This window comes from Sus scrofa, chromosome 16 (assembly GCF_000003025.6).
Source record: "Sus scrofa isolate TJ Tabasco breed Duroc chromosome 16, Sscrofa11.1, whole genome shotgun sequence".
In the NCBI taxonomy this organism is placed as follows: Eukaryota; Metazoa; Chordata; class Mammalia; order Artiodactyla; family Suidae; genus Sus; species Sus scrofa.
The window spans coordinates 1,525,485-1,552,492 of NC_010458.4; positions in this window are offsets into that span (position 1 = coordinate 1,525,485).

The window sequence follows — 27,008 nt, forward strand, 5'->3', positions numbered from 1 at the left end:
AATTACTCTGCTTTTAAAGACTTTCAAAGTAAGTTAACTAATTTGAATTGACCATTATAATTAATATCAATGTGTGAGTTAATTCACTATGTGATTGATTTGAAACTTCAAATTTTCCCGCACTCCTACTACTACTACTACTCATATGGTGGTATCATTCATTCATTCATTTACCAGCAAATGTTTATTGAGCATCTCCTATGGTTCAGACACTGGACAAAATTCAGCATAAATAGAAAACAAAATCCCTGTCCTCATGAGAATTTAATTATAAATTGAGGCTATTAGGTGACAGAAGAAAAGACATCACAATGAGAAGGTAACCACACTCAAATATCCTTATTTCTCTCTTATTGTCTCTATGCTTATGATTTTGACAATTCTTTTGTTCAACGCCTTCCATGTTTTCTCATTGTTTTTGCCTCTTCCCAGGATTTTGTGTTTTATGCCAACACATGGGTAGCATGGTGAAGAAGCCTAAATATTGAAGCAAAGCAAGGAGATAGAGTGTGTGTTCAGTAATGGCTGAAGTTCTTGGAGATACAATGGAATGGAAGTGGATTCTGAAGAAATCAGAGAGCAGCGAGGCATCTAGAGAGGGCCGCTACAACAGGTACTAAAATGACTAAATCCAATGTAGGCTGGGAGGCATAGGGAGGTTAAGCATCACTCATCAGAACTGGCCAATGGGTCAGAAGTTTAGGTCTACAGGCATTGGTGAACTACACATACAGAAAGAAGACAGCTAATCGTGGAGTGTGAAGCTGAACATAGAATCTTAGTAACATGCATTGGCAGCCAGGAGAAATTAAGGTTGGGCTGTGCTTTTTCAGCAACGCTTACAGATTTAATAGGCTCCTGGAAGGTGAAGGAATGGACTTCCCAAAGCAACTGGCTTAATACCTAGAGACATGAGCAAACTATAAAATAAGACCCAAAGAGTGGAACAGGGGTTATCTAGGTTCATCCAGATTTTCTAGATAAACATTACGGCAAGGTTGATTTAGTATAAAAATTTTATCAACATAGTTTCAGTTTTTAGACTAAACACCTAGGTTAGTGCTTCTTAACTGAAGCATTATTGCTTCCCCAGGAGGTGTTTTAGAAATGTGGAAGAGGGTATTTTCTTGTCATTGGGATTTAGTGGTCACAAGCCACACGTTTTAAACATTCTGCAATATATGTGACAGTCCCACAGGAGGAAGAACAGCCTGTATCCTTCATGACTTTTCATCCATGGTTATTAAAAACCTTTTCACAAATACCTAAGCTTGCCACATTATTCCTTTATACATAGAAGTAGGAAGTATTTTTGCATGGTCTTAATATACATCAAATTTTGCAGGAGTGCTACCAAGATATAAATTTATAGAAACATTTAATATTGTTTTGTTGAGAAACTGACCAAGGTTTATTTGTAAGATTAAGAACAATATTGCCAGTAATACTTATCTCACCAAAAGAAGACTCCTTTATCATTTTTTTATAGCCGTTATTTTGATGGTGATGCTACATGTAGGGGCAAGTATCTGAGTACCCTGTTAGTTTTTCTAGCCTAGTTGTGACGGAGCATTTACATAAAGAAAAATATAATATTTTATTTATTATTTATTTTTTGCCCCACCCACGTCTTACAGATGTTCCCAAACCAGGGATTGAACCCTGCGACCATGGCTGCTACAATGGCAACCCTGGACCTTTAACCTACTGTGCCACAGAACAACTCCCATAATATTGTTTTTCAAATAACTTTCCTTTTGTTTCTTCCTTGTATTGATGTTAGAGTACATGTAGGTCCTCAAAAATTAGTTGATATCTGTGAATTTCTTTTCAAAATAGCAAAGGAAGCATTATACAATATTTATTACAAAAATGCAGCATTAGGAGTTCCCATCGTGGCTCAGTGGAAATGAATCTGACTAGTATCCATGAGGACACAGGTTTGATCCCTGGCCTGGCTCAGTGGGTTAAGGATCTAGTGTTGCCATGAATTATCATGTATGTCATAGACATGGCTCGGATCTGGCATTGCTGTGGCTGTGGGGCTGTGGTGTAGGCCAGTGGCTACAGCCCTGATTCCACCCCTAGCCAAGGAACCTCCATGTGTGTGGATACAGCCTTTTTTTTTTTTTTTTTTTTTTTTTTTTTTTTTTTGTCTTTTTTGCCTTTTTCTAGGGCCACTTCCCGCAGCACCTGGAGGTTCCCAGTCTAGGGGTCTAATTGGAGCTGTAGCCACTGGCCTACACCACAGCCACAGCAACACGGGATCCGAGCTGCGTCTGCAACCTACACCCACAGCTCACGGCAACGCCAGATCCCTAACCCACTGAGCAAGGCCAGGGATCAAACCTGCAACCTCATGGTTCCTAGTTGGATTTGTTAACCACTGCGTCATGATGGGGACTTCCCAGGTACAGCCTTAAAAAGATTAAAAAAAAAAAATGCAGCATTAGGTTTCAGTAAGGTTGAGAATGAAATACTTAAATGAGTCACCTAAGAAAATCAATAGCATCTATTATGATCCTGTATACTGTAGCCCCAGGAAGGGAAGCTGTATTCATTAACAAGTTTGGATTCCACTAAAATTGTTAATTTTCATTATATTATTTTCATTACATAAAAATAGTAAATTTTTTAATGGCTGCACCTGCAGCATATAGAAGTCCCCAAGCCAGGGATTAAACCTTACCTCCACAGCACCAGGAGCCACTGTAGTTGGGTTCTTAACATACTGCACCACAGTGAGAACTCCAAAAATAGTAATTTTCTTTTTTTTTTTTTTGTCTTTTTGCCTTTTCTAGGGCCATGCCCATGGCATATGGAGGTTCCCAGGCTAGGGGTCTAATAGAAGCTGTAGCTGCCAGCCTACGCCAGAGCCACAGCAATGCAGGATCCGAGCCATGTTTGCGACCTACACCATAGCTCACGTCAACGCCAGATCCTTAACTCACTGAGCAAGGCCAAGGATTGAACCCGCAACCTCATGGTTCCTAGTTGGAGTCGTTAACCACTGAGCCACGATGGGAACTCCCAAAAATAGTAATTATTGATTAATCACAAACATGGGCTTCAGATTGGCCTGCATGAATAGAAAGAATCAAATGTTTGTCCACATCACCATTTTTTGTGTTATTTTGCTTTTAGAACTTTGATTTGGCCTTTCAGATTGATTTATCCCTTACCTTCTCAATTCACTCTTCTAATTAAGCCAAAATATTCCAATTAAGTTCAAATCACTGCTGGTGGCCTCCCCCAATATCTCTCCTCTCCATTTTCCTTTTGTAAAGGACCCACATTTTGTTTGGATCAACATGTGACCCCCGATAAAATAAGACTTCTCAGCTTATATTGCTGCTGTATGCAATCTGTCAGCAAGACAAACATGAGAGTCTCGGGGAGTGGTCACAGGGCAGTTGGCTCTTGTGGAAAGGGGGTCTCTCCAGTGTCCTTGTTCCTTCCTTCTTCCTATGTTCCAAAATGCAAACTGCAGGCTGGATTTAAACCTGCCACGTGGAAACTTGGAATTGTCCATGAGAATGAGAGCCACAGACCAAAGATGGCTAAACCTGAAATAAAAGGATATTGAAAGTTTCCTGAAGTCACTGTACTGGCTTTGGACATCTTCTCCCTGACCTTCTGATTATGGGGGGGGGGGGAATTAACCTTATTTGGCTGAATCATGATAGTTCGTTTCTCTTATGTGCAGGCAAATACAGTCTCGAATATATATGTTCTGTAATCTCTCTCTTCTACATAGTACAGCTGTTATCATTCTAAGTATTTCCCTTGCAACATATTATTTATAAAATTTAAAACTTTTTTGATGAAATGTATACATGAATATGGTCAGAAATTACATATATTAGAAGATAAATCAATGAATGATATAAGAGGAGATGGCTGTCACTGACCAATACATGAAGTCATGGTCAAAGTTTTGTGATATGAGTTCACCCTACATAAACCAATGATTTTTACAGTATCTCCCAAGATGAATAACCCATTTTCAGTGACTGGGCCTTCTTACTGTTTTCCACCATTCCCATGTTACTCTCAGGGATGTACAGAATTCATATTCTGAAATCAGTTTTCTCATGATAATCCTAAAAGGTCTTATTTTACTACCTAGAAGGGAGGCAAAATTTGCCTCTTTTATTATTATGAGAATTACATGAATGAATCAATCTATGGTAAACAAATGACACTATGTGTGTTACATAGTAAGCAACAAATAAATTATGGCTAATATTAGTGATGACATTAAAATGCCCTTTTGTTCCTGCTGTTTTAGCTGCTGTAGCAAAGCACACTTCTTATCTGATTGCACGTATCTTATTCAATCATCAAGACACAGAGGTGATATCATCTCATCAATGAATGCTTTTCATATTTATTTCTCTTAATAAGCATTAACTGGATCTCTTCCACATGCAGGTCTTGCATGTCTTGCAGACTAGTGATGAGAGTTTACACTGATCTTCATTTTGTGAACCTGTTGTGTTTATTGCTTTCACTGAATTTTTAGGAATTCAAAAATGCATAACATCCAGAGCAAAGTCAAGTAGTTTTCTTCGTTATATTTCATGATGGTATGTATCTTATAGGAGTTAATTGGCTGGTCCATACAATTTCCCACTTCAGTTTATCTGTTTATAATAATGTTATCAAATAGGTCCTATATTCTCTAGGATTTTGTCTGTGTGCATGGAATGTGTACATGGCTGGTTAGATTGTAGATTTCTTACAATCATACCCATTAAACTTGCAGAATTGTTGGGGATGAATTTTCCAAATAATAGAACATTAAGTGTGTGTATACTTTTGCTTATTTTAAGAAGTAAAAAAAATTCTCATCATAAAAAAATTAGAAAATTCAAAAAATTATAAAAAAAGAACCATCATCTCATAACCCAGAAGTAAAACAGTTTAATTATAACCCACAAATGTACATTCTCTTATTCAGTTAAAATTATATCCCTGTGATTCTCCCATTTCATTTTTATGACTACACATTCCTATTGCAAGTGAGATCATTCTTTATATAGCCAATTTTCTATTTTATATATTTGGCTATTATTACATTTATATATTTGGCTTTATTACATTTCTCATGATAATAAAGTTTCAATTAAGTTTGTTTTCTCAAATTGTTGGAAATGATAAACATCCCAGCTGAGAAACAGACCAAGCTTCTATTTCTGGGTAAGATGGAATCACTTGTGGCATCTCAATACTTCTACTAAAAATAATTATAATTCTTGAATAAAAAACAAAAGTATTTCCCTAAAGTATCAGAAATCTGCTAAAAAAAAATGACCAGATAATCCAAGATTCCAGTCAGGAGAGAATGTGGATGGTGGAACTGTACTGTATGTCTGCTTTTTCCCTGGAACATTTGCCAGTAATGGATACAGCCAAAGAGGCTGAGTTTTGAGACTTTTCCTGAGCAGAGGGCCACTGTATGAGACACGGATGCAAAGTAGAGTTTTTGCTGCCCTCCTAGGGCCTCAAATTAAAACCTAATCAAGCTCCCAGTGAGAAGAGAGAACAGAGAACTGGGGCTGAAACATGGCTGGTTTTCCCTTCAAAACTTTTGATAATTTCTGAAACTGCATCCAGTGAGAAAATTTTAAAAAAACTCTAAAAATCAGAATATAATTTTAATAGTCTTATTGTGCAGAAGGGAAAAATTTTGCATATAGGACCTTCCTGAGATAGTGGTCTTGGGAAACTCATCAAGTTATCAGTAAAAATCCCTAGAAGGTTGGATTCTGAGAGCTGGATGAAACAAATGCAGATGGATACCTAGCAATACTGTGGCCTCAGGTAAATTCATATAGGTCTCTGATTAAACTTGAGGTTGACCAAGTCATCTATATGACTAACACGAAATGGTGAATCCTTTCAGGCAAAGTTCCATAATTTTTAATATACAGTGTCTGGCATTAGTAAAACATTATATTTATTATGCAAAGATAAGAACAAGTGACCAACAGCCAGTCAATAAACATATAATAGAAATAGACTCATAGGTGACCCAGATACTGGATTAGCAGATGAGATATTTAAAATGATAATGATTAATAATTATGTGAAATGTTAATGGCTCAAACACTCCGTATAAAAGGCAGAGATTGACAGTGAATAACAAGGACGATCCTAATGTATGATGCCTAAGATGCTAAATACAAAGACAGAACTATATTGAAAGTAAAGGATGAAAAAAGACCTACCACACAAAAGTAAGCTAGAGTGTCTACATTTATATTAGATAAAATAAACTTTAAGACAAAGAGAGTTTACTGAGACAAAGAGGAACATTTCATAAGGCTAGAATGAGTGATATGCCTTTCTTTTGTATGATTGGTAAAAAGGAAAATTTGGAAAGAAGAGAAGGGAAGAAACCTCTCCTTTTATACAAAAATCATAATATGGGGGTTATAAAAACTTTTAAGGAGCATGTATGGAAATTCATTGTACGGAAAGTGACTTCCTCATGGATTCATGACCTGGCTCTGACCTCCCAGTCTGTGGGACTTGTCAAGGCAGCTGCTGAGCCTGGTGCCCAGCCCCTCCCTGCTCTCTGACCCATAAGGACATGGAGCCCAGATATTTCTTCCTCTTTGAGGCCCCAGGCTGGTTCCTGGCACAAGAAATAATTTAATGCAAAAAAACTAGTTCTGCGGATAAGTGAATCCCCAAGGCTATAGAACCTCTACCTGCCAGACCTGCTGGGAGGGAAAATTCAGAAATCCCTGACTCCTGCTTAGGACTGGTCATGAAGACACTCTCCACTGCTCTCTAATTGTTCCAAATAAATTCTACATCACAAATTTAAAAAAGAAAGAAAAAGAAGGAGAAAAAGCAAAAGTGACTTCTTTAAATTGAATAGTGCCCTAGGAAAGACTTATGGTTGCCATGAGGGAGGGAGAGGGATGGACTGGAAGTTTGGGGTTGGTAGATGCAAACTACTACATTTAGAACAGGTAGGCAATGAGGTCCTACTGTACAGCACAGGGAACTATATCCAATCACTTATGATAGAACATGATAGAAGATAATATGAAAAAAAGAATGTGTGTGTGTGTATATATATATATATATATGTATGTATATTGTATGTATGACTGAGTCACTTTGCCATGCAGAAGAACTTAACAGAACGTTGCAAATCAACAGTAATAAATTTTTTTCTAAGGAAAAAACTCTTCTTTAAACTGAATAATACCCTAGGAAAGTCAATGTGTACCACAGGGAATAAAAGTTCATGGATGTAAATAAAAATTATTGATTATGCATGTGATTATGCAATATTTATAACACCCACACATAACTATGTAAGATACATTAAAATGTGAAAAACGTAATCATGAAATGAATTTAGTAATAATAAACATAAAAATTAAAACAGTTTCGCAATGCCAATATACCCCTATCACATTTATCATAAGAGCTTTAGTGGTTAGTTTGCAATATGCAACAAGATTATGAAAAACATTCCAAATTTAGTCTGTTATGTAAAATGTTTTTGAAGGACATATTTTCTTTTTAATAAGCAGAGCATGAAAAACTGTCAAAACTTTGTATAATTACTCAGAGTAATAATTTAAATGTTAACTCACTGAGATACCATAATAGTCTCAGGTGTCCTTGTAGTGCTTTTTGTCCCATAGGAAACAATCCTGGTTTCTGAATATTTAGCCATAACCAAGCAAGAACAGAATCAAGGTATCTTTCTCCTTTTATAACAGTAGAATTCCTACAAAAGTCTCCTGCACTACTAGAAATCAGAAGCCTTCCTTAGGACTTTTCTAGCTTTATTTTTATAGGACATATAATAAAATGTTTTGCAAAATACTTCTACACATAAAAGAATGAGAAATACTGAGCAGGATGGTTTTGCTGTGAAATGGACTCACGGCATTATTTAGTGGATAGATGTCAATCTGAAAAGAGGTCTCTTAGTGGTTTGCAAGAGACCTTGCCTTGTTTCATACTGCAAACTCATAAATATAAATGAAGAAACAGAAAGCATAATATCAGGTTGGACCTGCAAGGAAAAAAAAAGTCAAAGAATTGAAAGACAGCATAAAATTTCAGGATATGTCTCTGGAGAGCAGCATAGCGGTCTGAAATTAACAAAATGAAATTCACCACAGAGAAACATAAAGTCTTTCCCTTAGTTTAAAACAATGGTGTGAACCTGTCCTACTTGGGAGGGCATAGATTCTGGACAGTGATCCCCTATACCAGGCCTGCACTGGCTGCTCCTAGGCCTTGGGAACATGAGAGTTCATGGAACCAGTTGACACCCACTCCATTTGATCTGTTCAGGGAGATTTCCTTCCAGTGTTTTCAAGGGAAGATTGAATTTCCTAACTATCACAAACCACTCCTCATTCTGTTCCAGAGATGACCTTTGGGGACACCAACTCATCTAATTCCCCACCTGCCTGGAAAGCTATCTTCATCTGAGTATGGACATGAAAATTAAGCCCTAATTACAGTCTACTACTCCTATAGAACTTCTGACACCACCCAGATCCTATTTAAAGTCACTTGGTTGTGACTTTCAGCACTGCCATCCTCAGCTGTCACATAAAATTCAAACCCTCTGGTCACTTTGCTTCCCATTGATTGTCACTGTCTCACAATTCTGCGTACTCCTCTGGAATTTTGGGCTTAACACAATTATACCCTCTTGCATTGTTATTTTAATTACTTTTAATTTTGTCTTTAAAATTAATTAATTTGTACGAGTTTTTAAGAGACCTCATTTCAGATTGACATGTATGCATTAAGCTTAAGTTTCATAATTCATACTCTCTGTATCTGATTTAACATTGCTCTTCATAGAGCATAAATTCCTCTATTTATCTGTACTGATTAACTACTAATATACTAAAGCCTTCAGAAAAACTAAATTTCAACTTTAATAGATTTGCAGTAGCTATTGCTCTAAATCAGGAATATTCAACCAAATTTTGCTTATTTATTTATTTATTTATTTATTTATTTTTGTCTTTTGTTGTTGTTGTTGCTATTTCTTGGGCCTCTCCCGTGGCATATGGAGGTTCCCAGGCTAGGGGTCCAATCGGAGCTGTAGCCACTGGCCTGCGCCAGAGCCACAGCAACGCGGGATCCGAGCCGCGTCTGCGACCTACACCACAGCTCACGGCAATGCCGGATCGTTAACCCACTGAGCAAGGGCAGGGACCGAACCCGCAACCTCATGGTTCCTAGTTGGATTCGTTAACCACTGCGCCACGACGGGAACTGCAAATTTTGCTTATTTAACTCAGTCTTCTTTCTTTCTTTCCTTCTTCCTTCCTTCCTTTCTCCCTCCCTCTTTCTTTCTTTCTCTCTTTCTTCCTCTTCCTTCCTTTCTTTTTCTTTTCTTTCCTTCCTTCCCCTTCCCTCCCTCCCTTCCTTCTTTCTTTCTCTCTGTCTATCTTTTGTATTTTTAGGGCCACGCCTGCAGTATTTGGAAGTTCCCAGGCTAGGGGTTGAATTGGAGCTGTAGCTGCTGGCCAACACCACAGCCACCGCAACGTGGGATCCGAGCTGCGTCTGCGATCTATGGCAATGCCAGATCCTTAACCCACTAAGCAAGGCCAGTGATTGAACCAGCATCTTCATGGACACTAGTCGGGTTCATTAACTACTGAGCCAAGATGGGAACTCCCAGTCTACTTTATTTAAAGCCAAAGCTGTTCTAGTTCCCAGCAAAATTTAAAAATAGGTAATCCGTATGTCTTTTATTTAGAAACTTTATTACATGTATTTCTTGATAAAATTTTGTCAGAAATTTGATGTCCCTAGTTAAAAAGTTTTTCAGGCTAGATTTAAAATTTTGAATCAACTTGCCTGATGTACTGAACACTTACTCCTTCCTCTGTTTTTACTGTGTTCACCTCTGTATTTCTAAATAAATTTCTCTGTTACTGAGTCTTGGTTGACCCAATTTAGCCGCCATCTATTGATTGCTTGTAATATAATTGAGAGTTTAGTTCTCTTTCAGTCAGTCACCCTTTAATTTCATTCTCTTGGACCAATCATTTTGTTCATTCATTTATCAGCTCATGAAATATTTACTAAATACTAATTCAGTGACAGGCCAAGTTCTAGGAACCAAGGATATAGCAGTATTACTTACCTCATAGAACCGATATTGTGGAGGGGGAGAAAGACAGTGAACACAGAAATTCACTTTTCCATCTCCTCAGAAAAGAAAATCATGGACTTGGAGAAGAGACTTGTGGCTGCCTGATGGGAGGGGGAGGGAGTGGGAGGGATCGGGAGCTTGGGCTTATCAGACACAACCTAGAATAGATTTACAAGGAGATCCTGCTGAATAGCATTGAGAACTATGTCTAGATACTCATGTTGCAACAGAAGAAAGGGTGGGGGAAAAACTGTAACTGCAATGTATACATCTAAGGATAACCTGACCCCCTTGCTGTACAGTGGGAAAAAAAAAAATTCACTTTTCCATATCATATCATTAGATCTTAAGTGTCAAGGTCTCGGGGGAAAATAGAGAAGGAAATGGGGCTAGACATTTAAAGAATGCTGCTTTTGATTATCTAAGTAGACAATTGCATTATTAACAAATCAGTTTGATGTCTTCCCTTTTGAAATCTCATACATTTCTTCCTTATCTCATTACACTGAATTTTAATGAGTTTAAAATTTTACTGTGGTGTACAATGTTCCATATAAGATTTTCTTATCGATTTTGCATTATGGAGTCAACATTATTTGAGCCCTTTTCTTTGTAATTTCTCTTTTTTTCCACAATACTAGGTTTTATTTTACTTATTTTATTTATATTAGAGTAAGTTAATTTACAGTATTGTATCAATTTTTACTGTATAGCATAGTGACCATAATTTTGCTTTGTGTCAAATGTCCTTCCTCGACTCAGTCTCTCATCCAATTTTGTTACCTGGACTAACAATGACACTTCTTTAGGATCCAGGCTACAGTTCTTTTTTTTTTTTTTTCCTCAAAATGTTTCTTGATTGTTCAGAAAAAAATCTTACATTTTCACAAATTAGATATTTTAACTAATTTTTCATACATCCATTTATCGTCTTTAGTAATATGGTCCATATACTTATATTTGTGTCCATAAATCTCAAACTGTCCCAGACATCAATAAACAACTTACCTTTAATGTAGGTTATAAGGATCTTGTCCCCAGGAGTACAGGGGAAATGAAGAGTACAACACTCAGAGCAATTAGGCACATAGATGGTAAATTTTTCACCTCAGGATGAGCAGGATTTTGAAAAATGATCGTGGTTTTGGGGTCTTTTTTGGTTTTGGTTTTTTTTTTTTTTTGCATTTCTCTTTTGGACTTGAAAAATAAGACTGAATTTTCAGAGTTGAAAGCAGAAAATAATGGAAAAGAACAGGAAAGATAATACCTATGTATAACTGAGTCACTTTGTGCAACAGAAATTCATACAACATTGTAAATCAACTATACTTCAGAATTTTTTTAAAACCACAAAACTTGTACTTTTTCTCCTAAATGTTCTCAGATTAAGTAAGTATTTTTACAAGCATGTATACATATTTTGGTGATTCTAATTTATAAAAGCTAATTGGACTTGAAAAAAATAAAGGGAAAAGTCTGTGCCTTCTCTACTAATCACTAACTCTCCTCATGCTTTTTTCTGCAATTTTTTTTTTTCTTTTTACGGCCACACCTGCTACATATGGAAGTTCCCAGGCTAGGGTAGAATCAGAGCTGCAGCTGCTAGCCTACACCATAGCCACGGCAACACCAGATCCCAGCCACATCTGTAACCTACTCCACACCTTGTGACAACACTAGATACTAACCCACTGAGGGAAGCAAGGGATTGAACCTGCATCCTCATGAACACTATGTCAGGTTCTTAACCTGCTGAACCACAACAGGAACTTCCACAAGATTGTTTTAAAGAGATGTCACTCTTAAAACCTTATTGGGCCCCAACAAATGATCATGGAGCAAGGTAATACTGCTTAGACCGCCTATGAGAGTGACGGCTTATAAGACTAACTAACTGCTTGTATGACTAACGTGTAAGTGAACTTGTTCCAGTGTTTTGCACTGGGAGGGCTTTTGTTTCCAGGGGACATTGATGACTGTCACATTATTGACCAGTGCCAGAGCATATTCGCACTATTTTGAAGACGTTTGGGTCAGGCAACGTGTTGACAAACTCCCATTCGTGAGTAAAGGGGAGTGTATTTACGACATCCAAATGCACAGTTGCGCCAACGTAAGAGGATGAACTTGCAGTGCCATCCCTTATCTGGGTAAGAAATATTATCTGGAAGCCTGACCCCGTGTGTGGATGCTGTTTTTAACACCAATTCTCTGTAATTTGGAGAATTGCTTTTGCAGGCTTCACCAATATGAAATATGAGCCTCCTGCCTTGAAATATTATGTGCTGCTAGAGTAAACACCATATGGGTTACCAAGATGATTTAGAAGAAACTTGTGTTTTGCTTCTATAATCCTGGAAGTCAGATTTTCCTTTGAGCTAACACATTTTTTCCAATGACTTTGTGACAACTCATAGACCGGAGCCCCCCAAATTAATTTTACTGAATCTAAATTATACCTTAATAGAAAAAATTAGAGTTAAATGTATCTTAGAAAGTATTAATATTAACATTAATAAAATCATAGCTTATATTTAGTGATTTTCCAGTGTTCATTATGTTCTTCCCTACTCCCATTGTATAATGTATTTTCTTACTCTTTTTTTTTTTTCTTTTTATGGCCACACCTGTGGCATACATATGGAAGTTCCCAAAGCTGGGGGTTAAGTTGGAGCTGCAGCTGAGACCTATGCCACAACCTTGGCAGCACTGAATCTGAGCTGCTTCTGCGATATAGAATATAGCTTCTGAGATATAGAATATAGCTTAGGGCAACAACGCTGGATCCTTAACCCACCAAGCAAGGCCAGGGTTCAGATCTGCATCCTCATGGACATCATGTCAGGTTCTTAACTTGCTGAGCCACAGCAGGAACTCCTGTTTTCTTACTCTTCTTATGATCAAAGTCAAAGGCCTCTGACAAGATAGTGACTCCCTGGAATGCGTGACTAGTGACCCTTCAAATAGTCTCATCCACCTGGAAGCTCAGATTGGGACCTTATTTGGAAATTGTCTTTGCAGATGTAAATAATGAACTTAAGATGAAGTTAGACTGGCTCAGGATGGGCCCTTAATCCAATGCTGGTGTCCTTACAAGAAGACAGACACATACAAGGGAGAAGGCCATGGAAGGACAGAGGCAGAGGTTAGAGATACATCTGTAAGATAAGAATGACATGGAGGCACCAGAAGCTAGGAAGAGGCAGGGAAAGATTCTTTCACTGAGTCTGCAAAAAAAGCAGACACTTGCTGGCACTTTGATTTCTGACGTCCAGACTCCAGAACTGTGAAAGGATAAATTTCGTTATTTTTAAGCCCCCAAGTTGTGGTAATTTGTTACAGCACACCTAGGAAATGAACATACATCTCTTCTTGCCCAAAGGATCTGGGGGACAGTGACAGCTGGCTGCGGCCGTGGTGGAAGGGATCCCTATTTGGGGACCAGGGCCACTAAACCTGCAGAGCCCAGCATTGCAGGGACAGAAAGCACAGTTCCTACGATGAGATTCTCCTGTTTTTAACTCCTGATTTCTAACTCACATATCATTCTTCTCAGAGACACATCAATATATAAAAGCCTGGAGTTCCCACTGTGGCTCAGCAGGTTAAGGACCTGATGTCACCATGAGGATGCAGGATCGATCCCTGGTCTCACTCAGTGGGTTAAGAATCCAGCCTTGCCACAAGCTGTAGTGTAGGTTTCAGATGCAGCTTGGAGCTGGTGTATTCGTGGCTGTGGTGTAGGCCCAGCTACAGTTCAGATTTGACCCCTAGCCCAGGAATTCAGACTAGCCACCTCTGGGTGATGAGGAATGTGAGAGGACTAGTCAATCCCATGGAAATGGACTTATATCTGCACCTCCTTTGGTGTAAAGCGCATCCCCTAGTGGGATCCTCTGTTATCTGGGATCTTGGACTGGACCATGGTTCTGGCTAAGCTTCAGTGAGGGTGGCAACAAAATAGAGGAAATGAGCATCTACTTTAAAATATTCTTTTGCATTACCAATAATTTTTTATTATTATTTTTAGGGCCACACATATGGAAGTTCCCAGGCTAGGGGTCAAATCAGAGCTATAGCTGTTGACCTACACCACAGCCATAGCAACACCAGATCTGAGCCACATCGGCAAGCTATGCCACAGCTCGTGGCAATGCCGGATTCTTAATCCCCTGAGCAAGGCAGGGGATAGAACCAACATCCTCCTGGATACCAGTCAGTTTCTTAACCCACTGAGCCACAGCAGGAACTCCACATTACTAATAATTTAAATTAAATGATAATATGATTTTTACAAAATATACATTTTCACTGACATTATGTAACATTACATAAATTTTTATATACAGATACAAAACAGCAGATATAAAACATTTATATTATGACTTTAGCTGTCATTGTGTTGTGTCTATGTTTACTTCTCCCCCTTTTAGAGCACAATATTAGAACTATCATTATCTTTATTATAAAAATCATTACTCAAGAGTTTTAATCTGATTTTGGTATGTGGAGTACGAAATGAAATTATTTTAATTAAATCAGCCAACATTTATTAAGTAACAGTTGTCTTGAGAGTTCCTCAGTGGCTTGGTGGTTTAAGAATCCAGCCTTGTCACTGCTGTGGCTCAGGTTCAATCCCTAACCCAGGAACTTCTGCATGCCATGTGCATGGCAAAACAAAACAAAAAAAACCCACAACAAACAAAAACCTCACAATGGTCTTGAGGTGGTATCCATTTTTAACATTCTATCACTGAAGAAGAAGAATTTTAAGTTGTACTAGTTATCTGTTTCTCTATAACAAATTGCCACAACATTCTGTAGCTTACAAAAATAGTACTCTTTTACTGACATGTCAATTTCCACAGGTGAGGAATTTAAGGGGACTTGGTGAGGATACCTCTCCTTTGCTTCGTGCATGGAAGCTCTGATGGAAGATGTGAAGGCTGTGAGCTTGGACCACTCAAGGCTAATCCACCCAAGAATCTGGGTATGATGCTGGCTGTTGGCTGAAACCTTAGCTGGCACCCTCCGCTGAGACATCTTTGTGTGGTTTCCCTGCGTGGACTGGGCTTCCTCACAACATGGTTCCCTATGGGAATTAGAGTGAGAACTGGAGAGAATGTGAAGGGAAGAGTGAGAGAACCAGGAAGGAGCTGTGTTCTTTGAAGGAGCTTGCTTTAGAAGGTCGATGGCATCCATTAGGGTGCCATCAATTGGGGCCAGACTCAACCCACCCCCCACCTCTAGTTTCAGGAGGAAGAAACAGATGTCTCTGGAGATCACCTGTCCCACTGTAAGAAGAGCTGTGGGGTAGGATAAAACATATTGTCACAGGGATGAAAGAACCCACACCAGTGTGTGTTTTGTGTGCCTGATACCGTACTGTTGTAACCACATTTACCATGGAATCCTAACAGTACTTCCATGAGACAAATACCAAGTCTTTTGCAAAATCACATGCAAGAGTGTAATTATATAATGATGCTGCTGAATACTTTACACTCCAAGTCTTTTACACAAGGCTGATAATGAGGGAGCCCTTCACCCTCCTCCCTTCCCAAATCCTGTTTACACCATAAGGAGGCAAGTGTGATCCATGGTTACTTTTTTGTTGTGGATTGACCTTTTAATTAAATTCAATATATGTGTATTAACATATATTGAGGGATTGTGTTCATGATTTTGGGGGTGAAAGGAAGCAGGGATTGAAATAAAAATTACATTATTTTTTCAGGGATGCTCTTAAACAGCAGCCTTTTTAATCTGAGTTTGATTAAAATATTTATTGCCTAAAGGAAGTTAGTTTTTTAGTTCACATGATTTTCATAGAAAGCTTTATCTTAAAAGGATATTATAAATCATTTGAGGAGTTCCCATGTGGCGCAGTGGTTAATGAATCCGACTGGGAACCATGAGGTTGTGGATTCGATCCCTGGCCTTGCTCAGTGGGTTAAGGATCCAGCATTGCCACGAGCTGTGGTGTAGGTTATAGATGCAGCTCGGATCCTGCGTTGCTGTGGCTCTGGTATAGGCTGGTGGCTATAGCTTGGATTAGACCCCTAGACTGGGAACCTCCATATGTCGCGAGAACGGCCAAGAAATGGCAAAAAAAAAAAAAAAAAAAGACAAATGAATAAATAAATAAATACATAATTTGAGTAAACTCTCTCATTTTGCATCTGAAGCCTAAAGAAGATAAGTTATTTGTCCAAGGTCACAAGAGTTGAGATAAACATCAGCCTCAAGGTTATGCTTTAATTATAACTTATTTTTTTTTTTTTTGTCTTTTGTTGTCTTTTGTTGTTGTTGTTGTTGCTATTTCTTGGGCCGCTCCCGTGGCATATGGAGGTTCCCAGGCTAGGGGTTGAATCGGAGCTGTAGCCACTGGCCTACGCCAGAGCCACAGCAACTCGGGATCCGAGCCGCGTCTGCAACCTACACCACAGCTCACGGCAACGCCGGATCGTTAACCCACTGAGCAAGGTCAGGGACCGAACCCGCAACCTCATGGTTCCTAGTCGGATTCGTTAACCACTGCGCCACGACGGGAACTCCCTATAACTTATTTTTAATTAAAAAATTTTAGAGAAATGAAACGATGCTTTAAGAATATTACACTGATATTGACATGCCTCTTATTATTTGCAAGATTCATAACTGAATAATAGAGGACCCTTGTTGAATAACATTATCTGACATCAGTCAAAATGATTATGCAAAATTTTAAAATGTGATGGTAACTGAAGGTTACTGTGAAAATAATATTTACTATTAATTGTGTAAATTTCAGCCTGAAGTTTTATGCATCAACATTGTCTTTAAAAACTAGAATGCCACTGGACATTCTGCGCATAGCAAGTTATCTAAATTCTCTGGAAAAAGCAAAGTATATGCATACACACATATTTCTAAATGTTATGGCAGCTTTACCAGAGTCTGTTTGTCTTTAATTTTACATTATTAAGCAGCAGTAGAATGGACATTTTTTCCACCTAAGATATGATTTATCTTTGCAGACATATTTTTTTCCCACAAGACAAAGAAAATTCTAATGGTCATTTTTATTGTCCGTAATAGAATAAGTAAGATAAGTACATATTGATTACAATTCAGAACAATAAGCAGTATACAACATAATCAAGTATGTATGTGCTTCACACATAAGAAAAAATTCAAGACACCATTTTTATTTACAACTTTATAAAATAGCAACTTCGCAAGACTGATATATTATTTATTTAAAAATTCAAATTTAGTATTAGCTATGAAAATACTGTCTTCATTTATTTTGTATAATTAACAAATATCTATATATACATAATGTGATGAATCAATATATATTCATTGTGAAATGATTACCATAATCAACTTAATTAACATATCCTTCACCTCACAGAGTTACATTTTTCTGTGTGTGTAGTGAGGACACTTAATATCTATTGTCTCAGCAAATTTCAAGTATGCAATACAACAACATTAACCATACTCACCATGTTGTACATTAGATTCATAGAACTTATCCATGTTACAAATGAAAATTTGTACCCCAGTATCTCCCTATTTCCTTCACCCCTCAGCTTCTGCCAACCACTGTTCTACTCAATGATTCTATAAGTTTGACTTTTCTAGATTTCATATATAGGTGAGATTTTCAGTGTCTTTCTGTGTTTGGATTATTTCACTGAGCGCAAGTTTCTGTGAATCAATGAAATGTGCACAATGAAACATGCTCATCCATGTTGTCACAAATGGCAGGATTTCTTTTTTATGGCTGAATAATATTCCACTGATTCCATATTGTGTGTGTACCTGTGTTTGTATCACAGTTTCTTTATCCATTTATCTGCTGATGGACATTGAGATTGTTTCCATATCTCAGCTATGGTGAGAAATGCTATAATGAACATGGAATTGTAGATATCTCCTTGAGATACTGACTTCATTTCCTTTGGCTGTATACCCAGAAGTGATATTGTTGGATCATATAGTAGTTCTCTTTTTAATTTTTTCAGGAAACTCCATACTGCTTTCAATAGTGGCTGCATCAATTTATATTCCCATCAAGTCAGGAGAGTTCCTTCTCTTTACATCCTTGCCTACACTAGTTATTACTTTTCTTTTTGGTAGTAGCCATCCTAACAAGTATGAGGTGATATCCCATGGTGTTTTATTTTCTTTTTCTTTATGATTAGTGATTAGCATCTTTTTGCATATGATTTTTTTTGGAAAATATCTATTCAGATAGTTTATTCACTTTTCAATCAGAATCATTTTTGTCTTGCTATGAGTTGTATGAATTTCTTGTATATTTTTTGATATGAATCTCTCCATATATATATGGTTTGTGAATATTTCTCCCCATTTTGTAGATTGCTTTTTAATTCTGTCGACTGTTTCCTTTGCTGTACAAAAAATTTTAGTTTGATGAAGTCCCAATACTCTCACTCTTTAAACGTCTCAAACATATCTAAAGTGGAACACAAAATATGTACAAGGACAATTTTTTCAATTCTATTTTATAATCTGTTAGAGATCAGTGTGTATTATTTTAACTAAACTATAGATATAATCCTGGTTTTAAAAATGGGAATAGATTGCCAGGGAATAGTGATGCCGTTTCATGAATACTGATATCTCAACCTACACGACGTCTCAGATTGTAAGCACGTGGTTAGAATGTGTAGTTAGAATAACTATAGTGTTTAGCCCTGATATTATGTAATCAATAAAACTGAAAACTCACAACTTGAGTACATGTATAATTACTCAAAACTTCTTGGATTTTGTTATGCACTGAATTGTGTCTCCCACTCTTTCAGTTCATATGTGGAAGCCCAAATCCCATGTGATGGTATTTGGAGATTAGACATATAGGGAGGTAACTAAAGTTAAATGAGGTCAAAGGGTGAGGCTCTGATCTGATGGGATTGGTGTCCTTACTAGAGGAAAAGGAGACACCAAAGAGCTCTCCTCTCTCTCTCCCTCTCTCTCCCTTCCCTGTCCCCTGTGTCTATTCACACCTGCACATGAACTGACAAAAGGCCATGAGGAGCACGCAATAAGAGAGCATACACAAACAGCCATAGCAGCATTATTCACAATAGCTAAAAATTGGAAACCACCGAAATGCCCATTAGCTGTCAAACAAAATAGAGTACAGTTGACCCTTGAACAATAGGTCTGAACTGTGGCAGGTCCACTTCAATGCAGATTTTTTCAGTGGTAAATACTTCAGGACTGCACAGTCCAAGATCCTACTGTATTTATTGGTGTTTATGTCCTTTCCATATAGATAGGCTTTGGAGTAAGGGTTTCAAGATGATCAAAATTTTACATTCTGAACTATCTGAAAGATCATACTTCACAAACATACATTTGAGCTTGATCTTGATATGCAGTGAAAATTAGGTTAAATCCCATTTAGTAATGAAAAATTATGGTATGAGAGGCTGTTTTAAAAAATAGATTTAAGAGTTCCTTTGTGGCTCGGTGGTAATGAACCCAGCTAGTATCCATGAAGTCATGGGTTTGATCCTTGGCCTTGCTCAGTGAGCTAAGGATCTGATGTTGCCATGAGCTGTGGTGTAGGTTGCAGATGTGGCATGGATCTGGCATTGCTGTGTCTGTGGTATAGGCCAGTGGTTACAGCTCCAATTCGATCCCTAGCCTGGGACCTTCCATATGCTGCAGATGTGGCCCTAAATAATAACAATAGAGTCAAACATGCTTTAGGGTTAGAGGAAAAACTTCCAGTCAGTTAAAGAAGAGCTATTGAGTTTCAGTATTTTGTATTCCTATAAATTACTACAAAAAGCAACATAATCAAAAGATACACTTGGAACAAATCATAAATGACTTAGTATTGTATTTTGTTCTCAATTCTATAGCAGATACAATTACAAAAAGCAAAGGACACAGAGTTTTGTCGTGAAAGTGGATTCTAAACCAAGATTTATAAAAGTATGACAGTTTTTAAACAGATTTTTTGTCACATGAAATTATTTTCAGCTTTTATTCAGTTTTAGGATCCAATATACATTGATAAAAGTAGTCACAATAATTGAAAATGAGTACTCAGTGATACAGTATCTTTCGCAAGAGATTTTTGCAATCTTGAATACTAGCGAACAATAAATTATAAAAATTTGCACATTTAATGCCCGCTGGATAACCTTCAAGCTGCAAGTTAGTTTTAATAAATAAATTGTCAAGGTAAACAGGATAATTATGTTAAAAACATATTTAAAGTTAATTTATGATGATAAAGACGATAGTATTCAAATATTATAATGCTAGGATTTTTGGCAAAACTGTGTCTGATTCCAGCTATCTTTTATATCTAATTAGGATATATTCACCTAAAAGTCATTTTTCCTTTATTTGAGCTTCAAGGCCCTGACTGTTTTGAAATCCTTGATGTAAAGCTTCATCTTTTCCTGTTTCACACAAGAAGTTTGCATGAGTTATAGAAGACTAGCTGATGGATCAGGTGTAAAAATTATAGGCTGCCCAGGAACAGAATGTTCATAAGACAACATGCTGGTTTAGGTGCAGCCATCAACTGTGTTGTAGCTAATTTATTCCAAGTTATTCATTTTACAATTGTAAAAATATATACATTAGTAAATAAATAATAGAGGCCCAGGGAAGGAAGGAATTGTTCCAGAGACAAGGGGGTAGTTAGAGGGAGAACCCTGAGGTCCTGCCTTCTAGGGCATTTCCTTCTGCCTGATCACCTTATGAAAGCCCAAGGTCTATGATTAAGATACACATTAGAGACATACATAAAGGTCAAACTGTGGCTAAACTGTCTCCTAGTGGGAAAATTAATTTTCTATTATATGTATATTTTAATGTATACTATTGTATGTATATTTTAATGTATACTATTGTGTGTATATTTTAAATTTATATGTATAAATTTAAATTTTCTATTATATGTATATTTTAATGTATACTATTATATATAATGTCTATATGTTTTAAATTTTCTATTATATGTATATTTTAATGTACACTATTATATATAATGTATGCTATTATATATACCATATAACTCTAACTGTATATACATATGATATATTTATATATTATGTATATATGTTCTGTTACATACAATGATAATTTTTGTATTATTTGTATATTACAAAATGTGAGGAATTCAAGGAGACCAAAGACTTCTTGAGTGGCCTGCACTGTGATGTACAGAACCAATGCACACTGATCATGCAACAAGTAAATATTCTCCCGGATACACAGACTAGCATGGAATTAAACCAAATTAGATTGTGCAATAAAGTAATTTCACTTTAAAATGATGTTTTTCACATTACTGAAAAAAGTTAATAATATTTTTAAAAGAAAGTTATTCATTTGTTTCTTATATCTAAATTCCTCAAAAATAATTATAGCAAAATGAGAGATACATGAGGTTAGTTATACAGAAGGATATAACATAAAAAGGGGAATGCTGTGATTTCAAGGTCTAATGCCATGACACTAAGTGCAATGACACGTGCTTAAGAGAATTCTGAAGTCTGCCTATCTTAGTACAAGTCAATTACTAGCAGCATAAACTTGGACAAATTTAAACTGTCTTTGTCTCAGAAAAGGGTAATCGTGGTACCTATCTTACAGGGTTTTGTAAAGATGAGATGAATCTACACACACACACACACACACACACACACACACACACTTTACAGTGGCATGGCCATCATGAAGATGTACCTTGTATTAGTGTGCGCTGGCTGCTATAACAAAATACCACAGATTGAGTAGCTTAAACAATGGAAATTTATTCCTCACACTTCTGACGGCTGGATCTCTAAAGTGTCCTCACGTCCTGTTTCTCCTGAGGGCTTTCTCCTTGGCTTGCAGACAGCCGCCTTCTCACTGGGTCCTCCTGTGGCCTTTCCTCTGTGCACACGCATTCCTCGTGTCTCTTCTTTTTATAGGGACACCAGATGCATTGGGAATCGGGCTCTAGCCTAATGGCCTCACCCTACCTTAATCGCCTCTTTAAAAGCCCTCTCTCCAAATATAATTACTTTCTAAGTTCCTGGGGGCTGGACTTCCAGATGAATCATGGGGAGACACAGTTCGGCCATAATTACCCCCTTGGACCTTCTACCTTGTGGAACATAATGGGCCAAAGGCTCAAGCTGCTGGACTCTGGAACTCAACATGCATTCCTCTGAGGCCACACTTCCTACAGGCAGCTCCTCTTGACCAGTGGCTAGGCGTGACAGGGATCTTCTTGACTTTTGTTGTTAGGTCATTATGGCGATTATCTGGCAAGAGGGCAACTGCATAGAATTTAAGTTTCTGGAATAAAATGCATCCAATCAGCAACATGACCACAATGACTAAAACCACCCCAAGCAAACTCCTTCCCAAACCATGAACAAGTAACATTCCCTGTAAGATGCTTTGGGACCAGTAACCCCAATTGTCCAACTCAGACCAAGAGAGAAATGCCGTAGGGCATGAGGAAGAACCATGGAGTGCCAAGTAGTTTTTTTCCCTTAAGGAAAAAGCCTTTATAGCCTGTTATACCTCAACTTTCCTACTGATCCAAATACAACACAAAGTATTAGCAATGGTCCAGACACCACCATGACTAGCCAACAAGAAATCTGCAGCAAAGGAACAGTCTATCATGACTTTTGCCAACAAATTGAGACTGATCTCTACTCCATTTATGGCAAAAGCATTATCATAAATAATATTTGTCAAAGTTAGTGATCAATTTATTACAGTCTTCTCTATTTGTATAATTCCCTCCCATTGGGAACACTGCTCTGATTGTTCACATAAACAATGAGTCAGTATTTCTCCCAGGTAGATTGCCTGCATAATCAAGAAAGGCCTTGTTCTGAAACTTGCATCTAGTTCTTCTGCCTTGGTTATTTATGGGATTAGTGTCTCTGTGTACACACGGACTTTGAAATACTATCCTAAAGTCCAGGGGACTTTAGTCTGAGACAAACAGGTCCAGGCATCTTGATCAAAAATAAGTAGTATTTGGTAGGGGCACATGGAGATCCAGGAGAACAGATGTTTATTGCACAAGGTCAGAACCAAGATCTTACATCATCTGCTTTATATATTTGGATCTCGATTTGCGTCTTTTAGATGACAAGTGATGAGCTTATTTTCTTACGAAGGTTGTTGATTTAAAACTTAGAATTTATCTACAGTCTAACAGATTGTAATATCTGGCTCTCTTTCTGGTTATGGGTGGATTTTCCCTATGAAGGGGCAAGTGGAAATGCCATCAGATGTAATTCTCTATGGTCTCATTGGATGAGACCAGAATCTCCAAGAGGCAGTCCATCATGGGGGTATGGTGATGGATGGCTGATTGAGCAATATGTAAGATTGAGGGCAGTGGATCTCTGAGAATCCTTGGTGTGGAATCTTCTTTTGGAACAGTCTTCAAGTCATGTGGAATTCATAATTGATTCTCATTTGTGACGTGTGAGTCTAAGGACTGATTCTATGGAATTTTACTGCTGTGTTTGTTGTTAACAGTACCTGATAATATACAATAGCTAAAAACATATTCAACTCCCATGGAGAGTGGAAGATGAATAAAAATCCATCTGATGGTTTCAAAGTTCCCTTTCAATGCGGTTCAAGAGAAGTTTTTCTCTGGTGTTTCTCCTAAGACATTTCTGGTTGAATATTTTGAGGAGACTATTCAGGAAGATGTTATGAGATGGGTACCTTAACCAGTTGGTGATAGGACTGGCTAGAGTACATGGGACTCTTGGAACATTTTACCATGTCTTCATGCAACGGAGAAGAGTACAGTAAGAAGGTGAACTTCCTAAAGGCTCCCGTTTTCCAGTCACCAGTTCATAGGAAGATAACTGATGTGGCTCTAAAGGAGTGAACCATATGCCATAAAGGCTAGTGGGAGTCCCTTTGGAAAAAGGAGCTCCAGGTTTCTGAAAGCTCCACCATTTCTATGGTAAGGATATCTTTGTTTCTTTCAGCCTTCCCAGAAGATTGTAGGTGATAATGACAGTGTAGTATTTCAGTGTTTATACGTTATAGAGCTTTTTATTTTTGGTAATGGGTCTTGTAAAGTATATGTCTCAGTCACTTCATAAAAAGTTGGTATGCCCCTATTCCCCTTGTTGGAAATAAAATCAAGGAGCTACTTAGCATCTTTAATTACTGTAGATGTTCAGAAATGAAAATGTTTAACCCATTTTGAAAATAGGTACTTAACTACTAATCAGTGACTCCTGAATAAAAGTCCATCTCAGTGTGTTTAAAGGGACTGACCCTAGAACTTTTGGTTCCTTGTTGTGTGTCACATTTACAGTTAATGTTGTTGACGGTTGACATAAGCCTTGAAAATATGTTAGCTATTTTCTTTTTCTTTATAATTTTTTGAAATTTAATTTTATTTTTATTAGATTATAGTAGATTTACAGTATTGTGTCAATTTCTGCTGTACTGACCCAGTCATATATTCATATATATATATATATATACATATATACATATATATATACATATATACATATATATATATATTCTTTTTCTCTTTTTTTCTCCTTCTGTGTCCCATCATGCTCTGTCACAAGTGATTGGATATAGTTGCCTGTGCTGTACAGTAGGATCTCATTGCTTACCCATTCTAAATATAATAGTTTGTACTGCCAACTCCAAACTCCCTGTCCATATCTTTTTAAACTTTCTCTACTATGGTTGATTTAAGATAATAATCAATTAGTCTGTAACATGATGAGTGGTTCCATGGAGAAATTTAACTAATCTCCATTTTAAATCATCTGGTATCACTAAGCATCTATCTTGGGAGTGAGATTATCTGAGTGAAAAGCCCAAGCAGATTGTTTCATTCTTCCTTTCCAAAATCAGAGACTAAATATTGTATTTTATAACGGCATGTTGAATCCCTCCAGAAATTTATCCTCTGAGGGTTTAGATAGAATTATAACATTGTTAAGAGTACCTGTTTGGCTGGAGAATTAATTTTCATATTATCTTTACCATGTAAAATGGGTTTAAATCTTCATAATAGCCATCTCTCTAGAAGTAGGAGCACATCTAAAAGTTTCTTAACTTGCAGTCCTTTTTTATTTTCAGTGGGCATTCTAGTTAGTGAGAAACTTCCCCCTCCCCAAAACAACTCCAAAACACACCTGCTATCAATACAACTGCGTCCTCGCTGAACTTTGGCTTATTGAAAAATTTTAGCAAGTACAATAAGTCCTGACTTTTGGGCAGGTTATATATCAGGTAGAGACTGTACATAAAGGGGAGTTTAAATTAGTGGTAACAGAAATTCCCGTTGTGGCTCAGTGGTAATGAATCCGACTAAGCATCCATGAGGGTGCGGGTTCTATCCCTGGCCTCACTCAGTGAGTTAAGGATCTGGCAATGCAGTGAACTATAGTTTAGGTCACAGATGCAGCTGTGATCTGGCATTGCTGTGGCTGTGGCATAGGCTGGCAGCTGAAGTTCTGATTCAACCCCTTGCCTGGGAACCTCTACATGCCAACTGTGCAGCCCTAAAAAGGAAAAATAAATAAATTAGTGGTAGCATACCTTGCTGGATAACTTTCAGTCTCAGTTTTGAGTAAAGACAACAAGTAATATCAGGTCAGTGTTCTCAATGGGAACCTCTAATACAACTGAATGAGGTACCAAACGTTTCCTAATATGCATAAGACAATCCCAAGTTCCCTCTTGGTTGTTTTTGGTCTGTTGTTATTTTTTGGCTGCATCCGCAGTATATGGAAGTTCCCAGGCCAAATAGCAAGACCGAGCCACAGCTGCAGCTTATGCCACAGCAGCAGCAATGCTGGATCATCAACCCACTGCCCCACAGCAGGAAGTCCCAGGTCCCTCTTCTTCAGATAGGAGTTTGAGAGTGATGGGACTCAGGATGTTGTAGTGCTAAATAGCAACATGAGAGGGAGAGAGGCACAGACTCTCATTGCAGTAATTAGCTGTCTGTAAAAGTGTTGTCCTACTGATTGAGGATCATGAGATGAAATATGGAACCTGTAACTAGTTCGGCACAAGTATTTAGTAGTATTAGTTTTTAGTAGTAGCTGATGTCTTAGACAGGAATAAGATAAGATTTTGCATCTGGGGAAAAAATGAAACCATATGGAGTAAGCGGTGAATTTATTTTTTTTTTCCATTTTTGACCACCCTGTGGTGTATGAATCCCGGGCCAGGTATCAAATCTGAGGCACAGTCATGAACCGAGCCACAGTTGTGAACCAAACCACAGCTGCAGCAATGCTGGATCCTCAACCCACCATGCCAGGCCAGGGATTGAACCTGCGTCCTGGCTCTCCCAAGACACTACCGATCCTATTGTGCCACAGTGGGACCTCCTGTTAGGGATTTTTGATAGTTCCTGTAAACCATCAAAAGATTTGTCCAAATCACCCATGCACAGATAGACACAAAGGTATTTTGTAGTCATGGAAGCTTTTAAAGAAATTTCAGGTTCCAGAAGTCCTGCTCATGTTTGGACTCCCAAAGCAACAGTCAGCTCATAAAGGAATGTTGAAATCTCCAAAAACTTTGGTCCCTAATGTCCACAGCACCCAGTTCAACCTAAAAATCCTCTCAATTGTTATTTTGAAAGAGCTCTAGGATAAGTGGGCAGAGTTTTAGTCTACCAAGAGAGAAATCATTATTTATTACATAGATAGGAATTGTTCATGGCCTAAACAAAATTCTACTATGTTCAGTAAAATAGTAATTTATCTATTACACCTTTATGTCTTTTTTTTCTGAACTCGAGAGCAAAAAAATGGGATCCTTTTTTATAGGTTTCCTT